The following is a 12740-nucleotide window of genomic DNA, read 5'->3' on the forward strand; positions in this document are numbered from 1 at the left end:
TGCATTTCTTAATTATACATTACATTTTTAAATGAGCTGCATAAGAACAATACCCTAAACAAGAGTAGAAACATACATACAATATAACAAAAATAACTTTAAATTTGTATCAATAGACCAAAATCCATACCAATGTAAAATCTTTTGAGATTAATAGTTGCTTTTTGGATTAAAGTACATAATCTACCCTTTTATCTCATATTTTCTATATTATATCCCCCTTTTTACTTTGGACAGAGATCTTTGAATTTAGCTTCTTTGTTTAGCTTTTTCCCTGACCATGACCAATAACAACTTGTAACCAACCCCCACTTAAATGATGACAAACATCCATAACCCATTTTTGGGAATGTGGGTGATGTTTTTTCTAGACTGTTTCCTGTTGTCTGGGGGTGCTGGCATCTTTTGGGGACCCTGAGAAGTTAGGATAATGGTCAAGTCCTGGCTAGAGTAGTCTGTGAGGCTGGACCATCTCAGCCAGCAGCCTTGAAGCTGTTATGGATGTAGAACTCTGAGGATACTGCAACAGAGGTGCTCTGAGATGTTGGATCACCTGGGCCATTTGTTTTTATTGGTGTCTGGTCCCTTGCTCTGAAAATACATAAACTTGCAAAGGCAACATAATATCTGTATCAATACAAGTATAGACTGTGTGTTGTACACAGTTAGCCAAAGATGGTTTTTTGTTTTATGTTTGAGTAGGTAAAATATATGTTACATGTCCACTAGTTTTTCTAGGTTTATTTCTTTATGTCTGTAGCCAGCATTTTTAGGTGATCTTCCTCAATCAAACCTGATCTTCTTCAACCTGGAACAAATTCATAGCCTTTTGTTTTCTGTGAGAACAAAAGCATAACCTCTTCTCCAAAGCAACATACCATTTGACTTCCATTTTGAAGTCAAGATATTTTTAAAATATATAGGTTGGTTTAATTTAGCAGTTTCTATAATCCAATGTCTCTCAGTAGCTATTGTTCATTCATCAGCAATCAAAAAATTTAAAGACAACACAAACACAATGACATATAGAATTCAGACTCCCTGTATATTTCCCATCTCTATGTGGCTTACTCTTTTTTTATTATTTTACTTCTCTCTTTAAAGACTTCATTATTTTTAAACTATTTTTTGTCTATGACTGTCTATACTTGTTCTCTTTCTTTTCAAGACTATGTACATTTTTAAACACATTGTAACCTGTTTAGAGGGTTTTTTTCCATCTGGATTTGTCTTTATTGCATATCTGTAATATTTTCTGTCTGCATGAGCAAAATCTTAAACCTCCATGAAGCTTAGCTTATGGCATGTTGGTGACTGGCTTCTTCTCACTCAGTTCCCTGAGAGCCTAGCCTTATGGTGGAGGTATCAGTGGAAGCCATGTTTACTGCCCCACCTCTGGGAAGTTTTCAGTTCCACGATGCTGTAGGTGTTTCTACCTAGTCTCATGCCCTCAAGTAGCATGCTGTCCACTGCTCATAAACTCCATGTATGTGCTTGGTAGTAGGGCCTCTTAAAAGAGCCATGCCTCTGTTTGCTACTAGCACTGAGCCTACCCAATAGAAGAGGTCACCAGGAAGTGGCATTTGATTCTGTGTTTGAACTTTAAAAAAAATATTTCTCAGACTTTATGTGAATATACATGGCTCTGGATGTTGGGTACCATTTATAGGCAGACCTTTTTGTCTCACCAGCCAGTTTCCAAATAACCCCACAGAGACTTAGTATTAATTATAAATGCTCAGCTGGTAGCTTAGGCTTGTTACAAACTAGCTCTTATAACTTAAATTAACCCATTTCTATTAATTTGCATGCTGTTACATGGCTCATGGTTTGTTTGTTGCCTCATTTTCTACACATCCTGCTCCATCTGTGTCTGGCTGGTGACTTCTCCCTCCTTCCTCCTCACACTCTTTTTCTCCCTGTCCTCAAGTCCCTCTTAGCCTCTTTCTACCTAGTATTGGCCATTAGCTGTTTATTAAACCAATGAGAGCACCATGTCTTCACAGCATACAAAAAGACTATTCCGCCGGGCGGTGGTGGCTCACGCCTTTAATCCCAGCACTCGGGAGGCAGAGGCAGGCGGATCTCTGTGAGTTCGAGGCCAGTCCAGTCTCCAAAGCGAGTTCCAGGAAAGGCGCAAAACTACACAGAGAAACCCTGTCTCGAAAAACCAAAAAAAAAAAAAAAAAAAAAAAGACTATTCCATAACCATAGGCTCTGTCTCCACTTTTCTATTTCTGCTTTCTTCCTCAGTCCTGTCTAGTCTGCAGCCCTTAGCACTGCATAGAAACATTAAGAGGATAGAAACTGGTCTATTATGTTCACTATGTTAGCTCCAACATGAGGATGGTGCCTAATATCTATTCAGCTCTCAATAAATACTTGTTAAAGAAGTGGATGAACATAATGGGATATTAATAATAGATGTAAGTGGAGATACTTATAGAGTTTTTAGTTTTAGGAATGTGCTTATGCTAAAATGCTAAGGAGGAAAGGGGCCAGACAATTATGTATTTCATGTGACTTCAACTACTTAATGTATATAGAAAAAGACCAAAAGGAAACAGGCTACTACAGTATCAGCGGTGTTCTGAAGTAGGATTGGAAATGATGATTTTTGTGTGTATGTGTAATTTTTAGTACACTGCCACGCTTTAATTCTAATTAATAAAAAAATCACCTTCCAGGGCTGGACTTGGCAGCACATGCCTTTTACCTCAGTACTTGGGAGACAAAGGAAGCAGATCTCTGTGAGTTCCAGGCTAGCCAGGACTATATAGTGAGATCTTGCTTATGAAACCAACCAAACAACAGCCACAACAACACAAAAGACCTAAAACAACAAGAAACAAAACAAAACAAAGCTCTCTTTATATTCAGCAAACATAAAGGACATACTGCTGTATTTCAGTGCACTTTACTAGAGCCTCAAATACTGCAAATAGTATTGAAGCTATTGTTATGGTCTAGGCGAGCTGACATTTGGTGAGTATATACTAATTATTCAGATAATAGATTAATTGTTACCTTTCATTGTAATTCTTTCAGTCTCATGTCTCCAGATACCTCCTTGGTGTCAGACAGAAGCTACAGAAAGTCTCTATTAGGAGGTAATGACTGCTGTGTAAAATGGACACTGGCATAGTCTATAAAGAATGAGGCACGAGCCTTATCTCGCTAAACTATCACATGGGCCCTCTAAAGGAAGCACTATGATCATCACCATTATCATTATCATCACTATGACTAATTTTAGATGAGAAAACAGAGATTAGAGCACATATGGAGTTCGCCTGGTGCTAGTCTGCTACTAGATTAGAGCATGTATGGAGTTGGCATGGTGCTAGTCTGAATGGTCCAGATGAAGGGCAGTTCTTAGTTGGGGCTTGGAACCATAGCTTTTGTCGATCAATACCCTTGAGTGGTTTCCCCTGTCCCCGGATACACAATACCCCAAGCAGAGCAAACTGTACCTAGAACTGATCGTTGCAGGAATTCCCAGCCACTGCTGTGCACTGTGTTATAGTGTGTGATGGTTTTCCCACTATGGCTGGCAGAAGTGAAAAAGAGCTCATGCTTGTCTTGGACCAGAGTGAGAACTGACCCCAGTGAGAGCCCAGTGAAAAGAATGTGGAGGGCTTTCAGTATTCCTGCAAAACATACAAAAGCAAAGCACGGCCCAGTTCAAAACTACACTTTAAAGATCTGCACTTTACACGGCTAAAGTGTGGGTCAGAACAGGGCCAGGACACGCCATGTCTGCTGCTGGGAGGTGTGGGTGAGTGGGAAGACAGACTGTACCGCAGCAGGAGTCATAGCCTTTGTCTCCAAAGCCTCTCAGCATGCTGTTGAAAAAGGAAGGAACCATTTTCTATTTCTCAATTGAGAAAGTTATATGCACATGATTAAAAACAATCCTAAGACTCAGGTGAGGTGGAGGCAAGAGGATCAGAAATTCAACGTCATCCTTGGCTTCATAAGGTATTTTGAGGCCACCCTGGGCTATGTGAGACCCAGTTTCGGAACAAATAAATTAGGAAGCAAAAAACATAAGAAAGCACGCAATGAAAACTCATTTTCCAACCTGCACCCTGTTTTCTCTAGAGGCAACCTTATTAACAGCTTCCTGAGCTTTTATTTTTCTGAAATATTTTATGCATAAATTATATATTCAGCAGTTATGTGTATGTTCTCTGAAAAGCACATATCGTATCAAAGCACACCCACCTCCCTTTCTCCTGGAATAATCTTGCCTGTGGGCAAGGCACCGAGCCAAGGGGAGTGGGAGCTGAAATGCAGTAAGCCATGCTCTCAGGTGGAGCCTGAGTCTGCATGAAAGGCCAGCCGTTCCTTCATTGTGGAGAGGTACAGTCTGTGGTCCCGGGCTCACTGTCAGTGTATGGCTACTCCTCTCTCTCATCATTGTGCAGTATTTTGCTGTAGTGAATGAGTAACACTTTAACTAGCTTCCTATTGGTGGGCATTTGGGTTCTTTTGCTCTTTTTCCTCATAGGGGGAAAAAAAAGGAGGCAATTTCCTTGTCTGCACATTGTGTGCACCTGTGTGAGCGTGACTGCAGATTAAGTCTGGGTTGTTGGTTTTGAGATTCTGAGATGTTTGGTTTCCGAAGAGAAACAAAACATGTTGATTTGAAAAGACTTGTGCTCCAGAGGTATTTCTTGTTTGATTTTTATAAACAATATTCCAAATTCTCGTCATTCTCAGCCTTGGTAATTGCCTTCCAGCTGCTCTGGAAAGTGTTTGCTTTCTTCTCACGGCCTCTAATCATCTTAGCAGGGACCTATCTTCTTTACCCTGACCTCATCCTCTGTCAGCAGGGCCCTGAACCCAGCAGCCCTTTCCCTTGTTTTGGGGGAGATCCTTAATCACAGAAGTCCAGAAGACTCAGTATCCACTGCCTGGTGTTTACATACAGGTGTGGTTCAGTATCACACATTTGAGGATCTTGGCTCTTTTGCATTAAATTTTAATGCATTTTCTGTCTCTCTGAAACACAGAGACGATTTAAATCTCAAATGAAGAGATTTTTCACAGCAGAGTCTATATGTGCAGGGTAAATGATTATGGCGACCTTCCTGGAATGGTTGTCTGAGCCTAGAAACTAAACTTTTGTCTGCCTGCTTGAGGCAGTCATCCCTCCCACCCTCTCTAGACCCTTTAAAGTTCATGGTTCTGCAATAGAGATGATTTATAAGTTTGATGTTGACATTAACTATAAGCAAGTTAAGTAATCACTCCTGAAAACTGGACACAGAGCCATCCTTCAAGAGGCAGCTACAGGATGCCCAATTTAAAGCAATTTCAACTTTCACACTTAAAATATGGAAAACTCTACATTGGGGTTTCCAAGGCCATCAGTTCTATTATAATTGGAGTTACATCTGCTTGTGCTTTCATAATGCTCTTTGCTAGTCTTGGTATTGAATACTAAATTGGTATTTACACAAACAAATCATCTTTAAGTCATAATCACTGCCTCCTCTCCTAACAAAGTCTAAATGCTTCCACTTGACATAAGCAAAGAACCTACATGACATACGGGAACCAGAATGACCCTGGCTATTTCTTTTAAATCCTTCTTTTCAATGATTCCCTGAAGGCATTTTGACTGGCGGGTGGCAGATGAAGTTGGTTTTTAACTTCGTAGTTTCTTCCTCTTGCTAGGCTCTTCAGATGGTCTTTTCTACTTTTAAGCGAGTTCTTCCAGGAGTCCCCATATTCCAGTCTCAAATTAGTGCCTCCAGTGTCCTGCCAGCAGCTGATAGGAATGGGAGGTAGAAATTAGCTGTGCGGTTTAGGTAAAATACCCCCCCCCCACCCCGCCCCCCAAAAATCTGGGCAACCTCATCCTCGCCAGAGGCCAGAGATTCGAGAAGTGTTTGGGGGCTCTGGTGGCTGGACTGGTTCCTCAGTGGTTTTAGGGTTACCACTTCAGAGGGGGAACATGTTAGTGGAGTAGTAATCAAGGCCTATCCTATTCTTCTTGCCCGGCCTGGGTAGAGGCCTAACATTTTAGCTGGACTGGTCAATTTCCCAGCCAAGGGATCAGTCCTAGGAAGCTATGCTAAAGAGATAGGGGGAATGAGTTTTCCTTTAATGAGATACTGTGCTTTTCTTTCCCAGAGTTCTCATCCTCTTATGTAGACCTCATGACTCCAGGGGCTCAGCTGCACTGCCTACCTATGCTTCCTCCACCCCCCACCCCCACTCCCCATCTCTTGAGAAGCTGATCAGGACTCACATTTGTCTTTTGTTCGGTTTTTCTTTGTCTGATACTTCAAGCTGCCTTATTTCTTTCTCTGTAGTACCCTTCTTCCTGGCATGCGGCTGTGTGCAGTCACATGGTGAACCTACATGCTCATAATTCAAATGCTAAGGCTTTTTTCTTTCTCCCTTCTCCTCCTCTGGGCAGCCATTGGGATGCTTTTCATTTGAATTGTAGTAAAATTGTCTTGAGCTTCTGTTTGGGTCTGTTCTTAAATTCTTTCATCAATGAGAGGAGGAACCTCAAGAAGGGACCCCAATTTCCCCAGAATCAGTCACTTATTTATTAATGTGAATAAAGTGAAATCCAAAGGCTGTCAGCCAGACATACTTTTCTGGTCATGTAGTAGGTCACATTTATGGTGTGACTGAGCAGCTGAGGGGAAGTGCATTGGGAGCCGGGGACTTCTGCATCGAGTCTCATAACTAGCTTTATTTTCCTTTATTTTCTCTGTTCTAAGTCACGAAGAGAAACTGGTTGCCAGGACTCATTTTCTAGCTCTAAGAATATCAAAGCTATTTTGTTTGCTGTAGTAATATCTCTGTGCATGTACTGCTTATGTAGGCAAAGGCACATTTTAATGTTGGTTGACGGACCCGATCCCTGGGAGGTTCTCATTATCACTTGTGTACAGCTGAAGAAACAAGGGCATTAAAAAGTTAAATGAGTTGCCTAAGGCCCCACAGGGCAGCTGCTAGGTGGGAGAGCCAGTTCAAACCTGGCAGGCTGTGCTGCTCCTAAACACGAGAAGATGAGAAGGAAATCACTTGAAGAAATGTGCTCTACTTACTTCTTTCTTTACATAGCGTGTTGATGAACCTTATGTACAAGAAGGGTATAGATTTTCCCAGGCTAGTTCTTCAGAGAACTATGCAAGATTATTTGAACCTGGTGCCTCTCTGGATTCCATCAAATCATTTGACCACTTTTCTTCACATCTCCTTAAAGAGAGGTGTTTATAAGCTTGAAGTCTCATGTCTCTCCTACTTTTCCTGAAACTGACAGGAAGTCAACCTGTACAGTGCCAGACAGGATCTTTTCTGTTATGTCTGTTTGAATGTGAGTTGATTAGGAAATAGAAGTGAGAGGCAAGGATTTGCAGGTGTGGCTCCAGGTAACTGTAATAAATCCCAAGAGGTATTATAGTGCCAATATAAGAACACAGCTTTGCCACAAAAGGCATAAGACATACCTTATTCAATAGTCAAATGTTCTACCCCTGAGCTGTATCCCCATGGTTTTTTATTTTTTATTTTTGTGTGTGTCTGTGTATGTGTGTGTGTGTGTGTGTGTGTGTGTGTGTGTGTGTGTGTGTGTGTGAATTTTTTGTCTTTGGTATTTTTTGTCTTATTGATTTTCTTCTTGTTTGTTTGTTTTGATTTTTTGTTTATTTATTTTGCTTTTCCTAATATTTATTTTGGGAGAGAGAAAGAATATGAAGTTGGATGGGTAGGGAGGTGGGAGGATCTGGGAGAACTGGGGGAGAGGAAACAATATGATCAAAATATATTATTAAAAAGGTTAAATTAAAGTTAAAAAAGAGAAATAGTTTATTCTGGAGCCAAAACATATGTGTCCATATCCTGGAAACATAGATTTAGGCCACCTTATATTCCATGTTGCAACACCGTGACAGTTGGAGGACATTTTTATAGAAACCACGCAACAAATGACATCAATCAAGGTACTTTTCACATACCTTGATTGGGTATTTGAATGGGCAGGTTTTAAAGCAGAGCAGGGAAGCTCTGGGAAAGGCTATCTGGACATTATCCATTGATACTCTTAGCTTTTGGGTTGGTGGAAGCTAGTGTCTGCTAAGTTCATCCGTTTCAAAAGTTTTGATATTCTATGCCAGGCGGTGGTGGTGCACACCTTTAATCCCAGCACACGGAAGGCAGAGGCAGGCAGATCTTTCAGTTCGAGGTCAGCCTGCTCTACAGAGTGTGTTCCAGGAAAGCCAGGGCTGTGACGTAGAGAAACCTTGTTTTGAAGAAAGTTTTGGTGTTCTAGTAGATTCATCTATTTTGTAGAAGGGCCAGTAAAAGCTGCAGGATATTTCTGGAAACTTTTGTTTGTAACGTTCTGCCCCAGATGAGACACTCTAATAGCACAGTGTCCGGAGAACTTTGAGTTCTTTTTAAAATGACACAATGGAATCACTGTACATTTAGAAACTATATGTTTTGGAGACTATTGGTCAAGTTGTCTTGCCTTGAACAAATATGTCATTTGAAATGTTTTGTGGTTGCTGTGTCATCCTTGATAGTTCATATTTGGAATTGCAGGTGCAGTCCTCTGTGAGTGCTGTCTTTAGAGATGCCATCATGGAGTCCTTTGTGTCCAACTTTCCAGGAGAAAACAATATTGAACCAGCTGGTCCCTCTCTGCCAGGCAGCCTCATGGATGTCAGGCATTTGCAAAGGCACTTCACTTTGGTTTTCTGTTAACTGAGCATCACAATAAGCATTAGGAACAAGTTCTGGTGTGGGAAAGCCTTTCTGGGCGGGTAGTTCATTTTGGGGACCCCTGCTGAGATGTTCATTAAGAATGGTCAACTATACAGAGACTTTATTAAGTTTTTGTTTGTTTGTTTGTCTTCCTGTTCATTTTCTAAAGAGAGAGAGAGGAAGAAAGGCCTTGAAGTTGAGTGGGTGGGGAGGTGGGGAGGATCTGGGAGGAGTTGGGGAAGGGGACACATGATCAGAATATACTGTATGAAAAACATTTTTTCAATAAAAATTTAAAAAAATCTTAAAATAAAAAAGACATATTTTAAAATAAAAGAGACAGCTAGTGAGGAAGTGGGAACCACCTCTGCTTCTTATAGCATCAAGATAAAAAACCCTCTAGGTCAAAAATAACAAAACAAGCCAACCAATCCCCACAAACAACGGTGAAGAGAAAACTTGGTCAAGCCGTCTAGGCTTGCACCAACTGCTGCTTAGGAAATGTCAGCCCCTGGAAGCTGTCTCCACCCTCAGGCCCTTAGGCCTCCTCACAGTCCCTTGTCCACAGCAGGTTTGCTGTTGGAGCTCTGTTTGATCTCCTGCTACTAACCAACACCTGTGGTTAATTTTGATTGTCCTGCTGGTCGAGGTACTTCCACTCAGCTGTGGCTGTCACATGCTTGTCAGAAGTAGGAAAAAACCACAGCTTTTAGTGGTTGTTTTCATTGTGGATTCAGAGATCTGAGACTTTTTAGATGAATAACTCAGAAAGAACAGTCAAAGTTTTGGGAGATGAGTAAATGTAGCAATTTAGATGTTTATGACAATTGTAAATCTTCTCTGTATGGTACTTTGAAAACATTTTTAGATTTTCCCATTGGTCCCTAGTACTTGGAAATGATTGATTTTAGATGATTAAACATAACTTCTCCAACTTATTTATTTAGTGAGTGGCATCTGAAATCATATTTTTCAAGTTTAAAGAAAGGAAGCAAATTTACATTTTGAAGTAATTTGTCATTAACTAAGACAATAATCTGCTTGGGTGTCATCTTTTATTCCCCTCCCTACAGATCGAATTGGAAGTTTCTGATCAGAAGTTTATGCATCATTTTCTTCTTAAGGCAGAAGTTACAGAAGACAAGCAAGCTTGCATTCGGAGTATTTCCAGGTGACTACAGGGTATGAAATGGCGAGTGAGCCCATGGTCTCTTGATGGGCATTCTTCAACTTTAGCGTGTATCAGAGGCTCTTGTACCCTAAAATACAATTTTTAAGTTTCACCTCGGGAGAGTCTGACTCAGTAGATTTGGGGTTGGCTTTGAAAATCTACATTTTGGTTTACATTTTTATAATCTACATTTTCTTCCAGCAGCTGGGGTACGTGTTTTAGAACCATGGGTGAAGTACTCAGCGAGGACCAGCATGTTTCTGTCATGCTGTAGAGTTGCTGAGGTTGGGAAGAGTCTGGTCATTGTAAACTACCTAATACTGAAAATAAGAGAAAAGATGTCCCTCAAAGTCTGAAGTTCTAAACTACACACTTTTGACTGAGTCCCTCAGAAGCAAAGTCTCTGATGGGTACTTGAGTGTAACCCCAGGTTTTTGGTATAGTCTCAAGAAGAACAGAGTAAGGATATAGGACCAGGGTAAGGTAAGGAGGTAAGCAAATGTGTGGTCTCAGGTGAAGGCCAGCTTTGGCCCATCCAACCTGGGCACTGGGACATGTGTTACACTGTATAGTTGGTCTTACCCTGACGGAATGAGATCAGTCTTTTGTAGTTCATTCACATCAGTGTGTCACTGATTTTGAGCTGCACTGGGGTGGATACGCATCATAACAGCCTATTAATAAAGTGACTCTGTTGCCACTTGAGGCATTTCTCATGAAAGACTTCCTCTAGAGGCACTGGTAAGCCATGCCTCATGAAAGCTGAGTGATTGGTGTATAGCCAAGCACAGAGAAAGCAGGAGGGGCCCATCAGCGTCCAGCATGCTTTGACAACACAGTTACACTGGAGTCTTCTCACAGATGACTCCAAGTTTTGGTCACTGTGGCCACTCTTGCTGTAACATTTTATGTAATAAGCTTGCTGATTTTGTGATTCCTTTTATAATTATGAGGGAAAACATGGACAATATAGACACTTGCCTTTTACTAGAATTTGTTATCCTACTGCAACGCATATAAAACATGACAGTCTCCTCTGGCAATTCTGATAGCCATCATCAAGAAGAGGAACATGATTTCAAATATTGAATTATGGATTCCCAGGCTGCTGTAAAATCATAATCATTTGCAGATGATTCTGTTTCATGCTTCTTGTAATGATATTGTTTATTGGAAGGAGGTTCCCCTGCTTGGAACTTTGAATGAGAAATGTGCTGTTCTGGAAACTACTGAACCTGTTGTCATTGGTTACTTGGCTACATGAAATAAAACAACTTCTTCTAAATTGCATTTTTGCAGAACATGAGTGTGTTTGTACTGTATTCTGCATAAAGCAAATTATATGCTGACACCCTCTTAGAGAATTACAAAGTATTTTAAATTATTAAAGGCTCTAAATATTCTTCAAGTAAGAAGACTGCTAACTTTTGTTTTTAACTATTTCCCAGCATCCATTTGCTCATGGAAGAACTGCCTGTGATGGTTCCTGTCCTTCTTACTTTTTCAGAATACATGGATCATCATACAAACCTAATGTTCCATAGACCATAGTTGAGGAATATGGAAATAAGGCTTGATTCCTCACAGCATATTAGCCATGCACCAGCCAGAAGCTTTGTAAACACTGGTAAGCTTTGGAAAACCAACTCCAACATCTTCCTACCAGTGCCAGGCAACCATAAGGCAGCAAAGGGAACCAAAGTAGCTTCTGGGGATAATGGTAGATTTTCATGTTGTTTTTTTTTTCTATACTGAAGGGGCCATAAGAGCAGTAATATATTTAATGAAGGCTTGCAGTGGATAGATCAGGCTCCATAAAACATTTTATTCACACTAACTGATAATGACTTACTGGGCAAGAAGTTTTGAAATCATCTAGTTCCTAGCTTCAAATGTTTATTAAATGTCTGGGTTTTTTATTTTATTTTTATTTTTTTTGTGGAGTGACTTCTCCAAGGGGAATCATGCAATATTAAAAAGACAGAGTATTAAAAAATCGGCCAAGAAACACTAGTACTGCTCTGGTGCTAAGAACTGTGGTCCAGTGCCTCTGAATTCACGTGGATCCCCATGTTCTCCGTGGAAGGTACCCTCCCAGCATCATTTTATTAGAAATGTTTGAATTGCCGTAGGTATGTGGCATTCACTTCTTTGCAAGAAAGACCTTCTGTGAGCTGCAGTCTAAGGGATTTTGAATTATAGCAGTGAGTGAATATTTATTTGGAAGAAAAGCGGCAAATACATTTTGTACAGCACTGTGCAGTTCTATAGGAAGCCCCCCTCCCCTACCAGCCATTATCTTTGTACTCACAGAAATCCTAAGACTGTTAGAATTGGAAATGGAAGGAGCCAAGGATCCATGAAAGACTGTCCAGTGCAGCCCTGAAAGCCAGAAGCTTCACTGCCATTTATTTCTCTTTCTCTCCCTTCCACACTCCCTCCTCCTCCTCCTCCTCCTCCTCCTCCTTCTCTCTCTCTCTCTCTCTCTCTCTCTCTCTCTCTCTCTCTCTCTCTCTCAGGCATGTTTATGTTCATCTGTGTACACATGCATGGAGGCTAGAAGCTGACATCATTTTTCCTTCCTCTTTCACTCCCCACCTTAGTTTTTGACACTGGATCTCTACAGGTGTGGAGCTCACTGATTGGCTAGACAAGCTGTCCAGCAAACCCCAGGGTCCTCTTGACTCTGCCTCCTCAGTGCTGGGATCAGAGGTATGTGCCAACATATCCCCAGCTCTCTATGTGGGGGCCCAACATTCCGATTGACATTCTCATGCATTCTTCTCACCGAGCCCTCTCCCTACTTCTTCGCCTTGTCCTTGATCGTAAGTGA

At 41.0% G+C, this 12740-nt stretch overlaps 1 long non-coding RNA gene across 3 annotated transcripts in view; it reads left to right on the forward strand.

The window, feature by feature from the left end:
• Positions 1–11195, forward strand: part of LOC128097459 (uncharacterized) — an 80489-nt gene extending 69294 nt beyond the window's left edge. For all 3 annotated transcript variants that reach the window (XR_008213866.1, XR_008213864.1, XR_008213865.1), the window contains one exon: positions 9810–11195. This is a non-coding gene — a long non-coding RNA (uncharacterized LOC128097459). The remainder of the gene's footprint in view (positions 1–9809) is intronic.
• Positions 11196–12740: the final 1545 nt, after the last annotated feature.

The sequence above is a fragment of the Peromyscus californicus genome, unplaced genomic scaffold, assembly GCF_007827085.1.
Source record: "Peromyscus californicus insignis strain IS unplaced genomic scaffold, ASM782708v3 Scaffold_5__1_contigs__length_169319896, whole genome shotgun sequence".
Lineage (NCBI taxonomy): Eukaryota > Metazoa > Chordata > Mammalia > Rodentia > Cricetidae > Peromyscus > Peromyscus californicus.